General features: G+C 38.2%; 1 protein-coding gene across 4 annotated transcripts in view; it reads right to left on the bottom strand.

Annotated features, from left to right (window-relative positions):
- Positions 1 to 870: 870 nt before the first annotated feature.
- Positions 871 to 7,185, bottom strand: part of PTTG1IP2 (PTTG1IP family member 2) — a 42,385-nt gene continuing 36,070 nt past the window's right edge. The window contains exons 7-8 of one of the 4 annotated variants that reach the window (XM_017889695.1): positions 1,271 to 1,383; positions 881 to 962 (exon numbers count right to left, since the gene is read on the bottom strand). The gene's annotated coding sequence lies outside the window, so the exon portion shown is untranslated. Of the gene's footprint in view, positions 963 to 1,023; positions 1,387 to 7,185 lie in introns of those variants that run through there. The other 3 variants (XM_017889692.1, XM_017889693.1, XM_017889694.1) reach the window with 3 other exon arrangements.

Genomic DNA, 7,185 nt, shown 5'->3' on the forward strand with positions numbered 1-7,185 from the left:
TTTTAGTAGAGATGGAGTTTCACCATGTTGGCCAGGCTGGTCTTGAACTCCTGACCTCAATTGATCTGCCTGCCTCAATCTCCCAAACTGCTTTTTTTATTTAGAAAATAAAAACATCTATATATTTTAAAAACATATTATCAATTCAATCAAGATTTCATCAAAACATTCTAATAATATCAATCATCATCTCAAATGGGAGGCTTTTGAATAGTGGACCATTTTGTGTAATAATACATGTAAACAAAATTAGAACTGATTTTTTTTTTTTTTTTTCCGAGATGGAGTCTTGCTCTGTCACCCAGGCTGGAGTGCAGTGGTACAGTCTCGGCTCACTGCAACCTCCACCTTCCAGGTTCAAGCAATTCTCCTGCCTCAGCTTCCCGAGTAGCTGGGATTACACGCGTCTGCCACCACGCCCAGCTAATTTTTATATTTTTAGTAGAGATGGGGTTTCACAATGTTGGCCGGGCTGGTTTCAAACTCCTGACCATGTGATCTGCCCACCTCAGCCTCCCAAAGTGCTGGGATTACAGGCATGAGCCACCTCCCCCGGCAGAATTGAAGTATTTATTTACTGTCTGGTAACACTGATGAGAAAATAACAATGTCAGACACTATCACAGGGTATACCTCCAATCTTCAAACCATATGTAAATTTATATGTCAGGTGCCTGAACATTCTATATTTATACCATTTTATGTTCAAAGAGAATCTACATTTGAAGATTGTGAAATGAGCTAGGAAGAATATTTGAAAAGTCAAAAAAATTTTAACTATAAAATCTTATTTGAAGATATTTTTCAACCCTTATGATCTCAAATTACTGTACAAGTCATAATGTAAAAGTAATGAAATACTTGAAAAAATGTTTAATAGAATTTAAAATTTTGACTAGGAAATTTAGAAGTTCAATCATTCTCAAAGAGGCTGTAAGGATGCTTAAAATCCTGAAGGAAGCCTGAAAGAAAAAAGACACATTCATTATTGGAAATATAATACAATGCTAACTCTCAAGTTTCACATTCAGACTAGAAAGCTTAAGTTCAAGACCATTACACCAATTTTTACAGAAATGTAATGTTTTCCAACTCCTGATTCATCCCTTGAAAAGCTGCACATGGGTAATGATTATCAACTTAAATTAGTCACATACACCAGAGTTAATTGGAAATGAAAAGCTTCTTCAATTACCCAAACTAACATAAATGATTTATTTCCTTCTGCCAACATGAAAGGGAATGTTCATGAAGGATCTCATTGACTCACCCTGCACTAAGGTTAGAAAGCTCACTCAGCACAAATATTCCCAGAAAGGGTTCAACTTGGCAGTAAAGAAACCATCTATTCCAAAAGGTCACCACATCAGTTCAACTTTTCATCTGCTAAGAAAAAAGTTCTGTCAAAGTCTGTTACTGTAAAGCAGCAGCTGTTCTGTAGAATAATATCGTCCAAAAGACAATTGTTTCTCTTATTCCCCAATGCAACTCCTCCACTTCAACAGACTATTTCTTGTCTTCCTTGGCACCATTATTAGTCACAACCCCATGTCTTTGCTCTTCCATCTCAAATGTCTACTTCCAAATATTTCTCTACATTTTTATAATCTTAAGCTCAGCTGAACATCACCTCTCTGTCAGTCTCTTGCAACCCCAACTCTTTATAATGGCCAATAAATCCTGACATAATCTTATCCCTGCATATTTCTATAGCCACAAAGAACTTCCAGTTTCTCTAACACCCCAAGCTCTGTCTCACCTTGGAGCCTCCACCTGGTTCGTACCTTCTCCCACTCGTTTTCTAGCTAATTCCTTATTCTATTTTTGTCTTTGCTGAAACCTTACTCCTTCAATAAATAGGCCTTTCCTATTTATCACAAGTACATTCTCCACCCTTATTTCCCCTAATTTTAGTCCCTTCTTTTCTTCCCAGCAGTGCCACAATTTTAAATTATTGGCTTTGCTCTTCACTTTTTTTTTTTTTTGTATCCACCTGGGACTATAAGCTCCACAAGGGCAGAGAGCATTGCCTGTGTTGTACAACTTACATTCCCAACACCTGGCACAAGGCAAAAGCTCAATAAATGTTTATTTAATCAACTCCATTCTACTTGGAGTTATCGGATTTCTGAGTCCCTTTATTTTTACCTGATCCAGAGAAAAATAATCTTATCAGTTACTCAATGTTATCATTACTATTCAAGTCAACATGTATAACGACCATATGTCAAGAACTATAAGGTGCTGCTATTGCAGCTGCTATTTACTGAGTGTTTATTATGTGCAAAGTATCACATAGAGAAGTATTCTGAGCGATGCCCAGGCTGAGTGGAAGGAGCACAGTGATCCGTAGCAATATGTTATCTCACTGTATCACCACAACCATGTTAACAACCAATTATTTTTAATCCCTGTTTTATAGATGAAGAAACTGAGACATAGAGAGGTTAATAATATGCCCAAGATATCACAAACAGTAAGTGATAGAGCTGGGATTCTATACTCTATTGAGTAAAACACAATTTCCCTCTTAAGATGAGTATGAGGAGAGAGGGAAAAGTAAAGCGAGCTGGAAATTCAAGAGGAAAGAGACAACATCTGCTTAAGGAAAACCAGCAAAAATTGTTTGGAGATGGCAGTGGAAATAAGCTTTGAAAAAAAGTTGAGAGTTGTAACTACATTATAAATAAATACCTGGAATTGGTGCAAGAGCCTCTCATCAGAAAGAAAATGGTGAGACCAATCATACAGAAAAAAGATATATTAACTGCACGGAAAATAGTAATGTCAGGGTCATTATCCATTGTCCTATCTCTTGAGCCCAAATTGTGAATGTCCTTTCCTATATCTCTAAGGAAGATATAGGAAGATATTTCCGTGACTGAAAAAGGAATAAAGATGCAATCAAGGTTTAAAAATTACTGTGAAAATTACAGAGTATCTGTTCTCTAAGTTATTAGTAATACTTGTTTTTTATCTGTTTCTGGTGGCTATCCTCTCAGCAACTAGATTTTAAGTTTTTTGATGGCAGGCACTATATCTTACACTTTCATAAGAGGGGTTATGAAAGTTGACTCTTGAAAACGTCAGTGGACAAGAAGAAGAAAAGTTAGAGGAGACTAAAGAGAGGTCAGACACTATACCAGGTGGTGCCAATGGCACAGTGATTAAAAAAAAAAAAATAGTGTCCTTGCCCTCAAGGGGCTTGTATTGTCACAGAGATGCCCTCAAGGGGCTTATATTGTCACAGGTAACTGGTATAAGTTCTGACAACAGAGTGAATAGAAGAAATACAAAAGATTACAGCTCCAATGTCTGCAAAACAAAATTACGGTATTCCAAAGTTAACTCCAATATATGTTTAATTACAGTGGTATTTTCCAAGTTTTTAAGCACCACATTTTCAAGACTAAAACAGTAAATTTCTATGATAATGAGTACCCATAAAACAAAAGCTGCAACACAGTTATTTACATAGAACAGTGGAAAGTTTCCTCCAAAACTTTATTGATATGGTTACCATCTCCTTGGTGAATAATTCTACACAGCATTTGCTTTTTTACATTGCCTGCCTGTGGCTTTCTATAATAAAAGTTCTTGAACTGGAGAAACTTAAATAACTTTTTTTCCTCTTTCAGTAAGAAGCAATTACCTTCAATTTTCTTCACACATTCCTACCATACTTCCATTAGAATATTTATCCAAAGTCCCAAACAACTAAAGACATACACACAGACACAGACAAACACACACGCGTGCATGCACGTGCGCACACACACACAAACAAAGCTCATATTAGGAAAGGGCTGAGTTAAAGGTGTATGCATGATTCTCCCTTATTTATCCTATTGAAGGCACATCATTTTTTTTCATTTGTTCACTCTAGAGAGCCTGACATTTAGCATCATTTTATAAATCTAGGCTACTGCAGAGCTGTGCTACCACAAAATTATAAGGAGATAATTTGCACTTTTTTTCTTTTGTTTTTCCTTTTCAGATAATATGTAAATATGTGTGATAAACGAGGCACTGACAATCATAGAAATTTAATTTTAACAGTACCTTGGAAAGCATTTAATTGAGGGAAAGTCAATTTAGGCACAGTGGTCCCCACCCTTCCACACAGGGCAGCTATTCCTACAGATCCCAGTGCTCCTTCCCACTGAGCCTGGGCATTCATTGCTCAGATGACGTCTCCACATGATGTTCCAGGTAGCCACCATCTTGTAAAAGAAAACATTTATGGTATATGATTCTTCTCTTAGTATATAAAATGCATCCTGCAATTCAAGGCACTTTGGAAAGCTACAATCTATTTTCAGCTACCATAGGACCTATTATTTAGTAAAGTGCTTCTTAGTACCTTGAAACATCCTAAGATTTTAAAAGCATTACTATAGTTTACAAATGTTAATAGGTTATGCATATGAACGTTTGTTTGCACTCTGCATTTGGTGCTCCTGACCACCCTTATACGGCACCTCAGCACTGTGTGTCCTAGCCCACTTGCCCTGTGAGTCCCCACCTCCAGCTTCTTGGGGGAAATCACAACTTCTGTCCACACTTTATATTAAGGCTATCTTGAAGGGTCCACTCCAAAGTCACTCTCAACCACACCCCTGGCTTCATGTTTGCAGACTGTTTCCTCACTAGGTCTCCAGCCCAAATATCCCCAGCTCCAGATTCACAATTCCAACTTCTGGTTGGAGTTACTACACGTATGTCTTGCTATCGCTACAAATTCAACATGCAAACTTCATCCTTGCCAAAACTTTCTTGCCCTTCCTCCTGTTTTCCTCCTTTATATTAATAGCATCCCTATCTTCCAGCCACCCACAGTGGAGACTTTGGGGTCTCTTCCAGGGACTCTTTTTCACTCCCTACTTCTAAATGATCACTAGGACTTGCCAATTCTAACTGGAATGTCATTCAAGTCTGTCACTTCTTCCCAGTTTCCAGTGCTACCACCCTTGTTTGGGCTTTCATCTGTACTCACTTTAATGCCTAGCCTTCCTCCTGACTGGTTTTCCTGCCTGAATCTTTCCTTCTTTAAATCACTCACCCAACCCACTTCCCCATCCCCTCAATAACACCATCAAGGTATGTTTCCTTAAAAATGTGATTATGCTATTGTCCGCCCCTCCAAAAAAAAAAAAAGAAGCCTTCACATTCCTTCAAAATAAAGGCTATATTTCCATGTCACCTTTAAAATAAAGTCCGTATCCCTATGTGGAGATTTCAAGGTTCCCCACAAATAAGGCCCAAGTGCCTTTCTCATCACAGTGTCATGATTGAAAGCTCAGCCTCTGAAGTCAGATTGCTAACCTCACCTGTGCGACATTGAGCAGGGCCACTGTGCACACCTGTCTAGGCTGAGGGTCCCGGCACAAGGCTGGCTGAGGGACGAGTGAGTGTGGAAGCATAGTCCACATACCATTCACCACACTACGTTTCAGCCCAGGGCTTCTACAGGCTCAAAGTCAATGGCACCATTGTCTATCTCACATAAAGGCAATATAAAGGCTCAGTTTCCTTGTCTTAAAGTATGGCTAACATTAGGATTTACCTCAAGGGATTGTTGTAAGGTTTCAATGAGTTAACACATGTAAAGTCCTTAGAACAGTGCCCAGAATATTATAAATGCCCAATAAGTGTCAGCTGTTATGTTCTCACCTTACCTGTTCCTTATACTGTAAGGAAATAGCAGAATTTACTTACTATTGCTCAGGTATAATCTGTGCTTTTTCACCTGCATGTCTATTGTTTATTCTGCTTCCTCCCCTGAAAATGTCCTCCCTGAAAATTTCCTCCCCTAACAGCTCCAATCTGCCTGTTGATAAACTGTCCATTCCTGAAGCTCAGCTGGGAGCCCATGATACTTCCATTAAGCCTTACTTGATCTCCATGTACTACATGAGTTCTTTAGGCTTTAACTCAACTCTTAGGTGCCTAACATGGAACTTACTGTAGAAATATTTTTTCTTTTTTTTTTTTTTTTTTTTTTGAGATGAGTTCTCACTGTTGCCCAGACTAGAGGCAGTGGCGCAATCTCAGCTCACTGCAACCTCTGCTTCTTGTGCTGAAGCAATCGTCCCACCTCAGCCTCCCAAGTCACTGGGACTACAGGCGTGTGCCACCACCATGCCTGGCTAATTTATTTATTTATTTTTTTTTTGTATTTTTTGATAGAGACAGGGTTTCACCATGTTGTCCAGGCTGATCTTGAACTCCTGAGCTCAGCCTATCTACCTGCCTCAGCCTCCCACAGTACTGGGATTACAGGTGTGAGCTCTTGTGCCCAGTCTGATATTTTATAGTATCTAAACGTATACTTATCTCAAGGGCTTGTCTTCCTTGAAAGATCTCAAGTGCCTTATGGTACCCTGTAAAGTTCCTCTTTATGTTCTCACAGTGCCTCTAGAATTACAGTGACATAACAGGCTCATAATAGGTAATAATATAACCATTTATTGAGCATCTACTATGTGTCAGGTACTATAAAAAGTGCTTTATACATAGTATTTAAAATTACATCTCATACAACTTTTGTAACATTGTTTCCTTTTATACAGGAATACTTAAGTAATTTAAATAATTTGCTTAGTGTTAAACAGTGAAAAACTGTTGGGGCAGAGATGAGAATCCAAGATATTTCTGGCCCTGAGATTGAGCTCCTTCTACTTCATGGCCCCATCTTACCTGGCTCCTTCCCTTGCCCAAGAGCCCAAGAGTCACCATTTAGTGATTATGTATTATATTCTAGGAGTTTTTCCTAAATTATTCCTACGCTTCCTTGAAAATAGTTATTATTTTCCTGTATTCCAGATGAGGAAATCAAGTCTCAGAGACGTTAAACAATTTACCTTAGGTTTTACAGCTAGTAAACTCCAGATGCAACTTTGAGCCTAACTCCAGAAGCCTCCTGCCCGCTCCACCCCTACTCCTCAAAAATGCTCTTGTCACATTTTAGAAGTCCCTTGAGAAAAACTTATTGCCTTTACTATTATCAGGGTTTCATTTATGTGGTTTTATTTTATTTAGATAGCTTTTCACAGAAATCATCACTACATACACTTACAGAAAAAAATGTTATCCCTATACTGTATTTTGATCACCTTTTGTCTTTATACATTGACTGCCTAATTATTATAACTAACTTCGCAAAAAAAAAAAAAAAAAAAAAAA

Source organism: Rhinopithecus bieti, unplaced genomic scaffold (assembly GCF_001698545.2).
Source record: "Rhinopithecus bieti isolate Rb0 unplaced genomic scaffold, ASM169854v2 scaffold_19669, whole genome shotgun sequence".
In the NCBI taxonomy this organism is placed as follows: domain Eukaryota; kingdom Metazoa; phylum Chordata; class Mammalia; order Primates; family Cercopithecidae; genus Rhinopithecus; species Rhinopithecus bieti.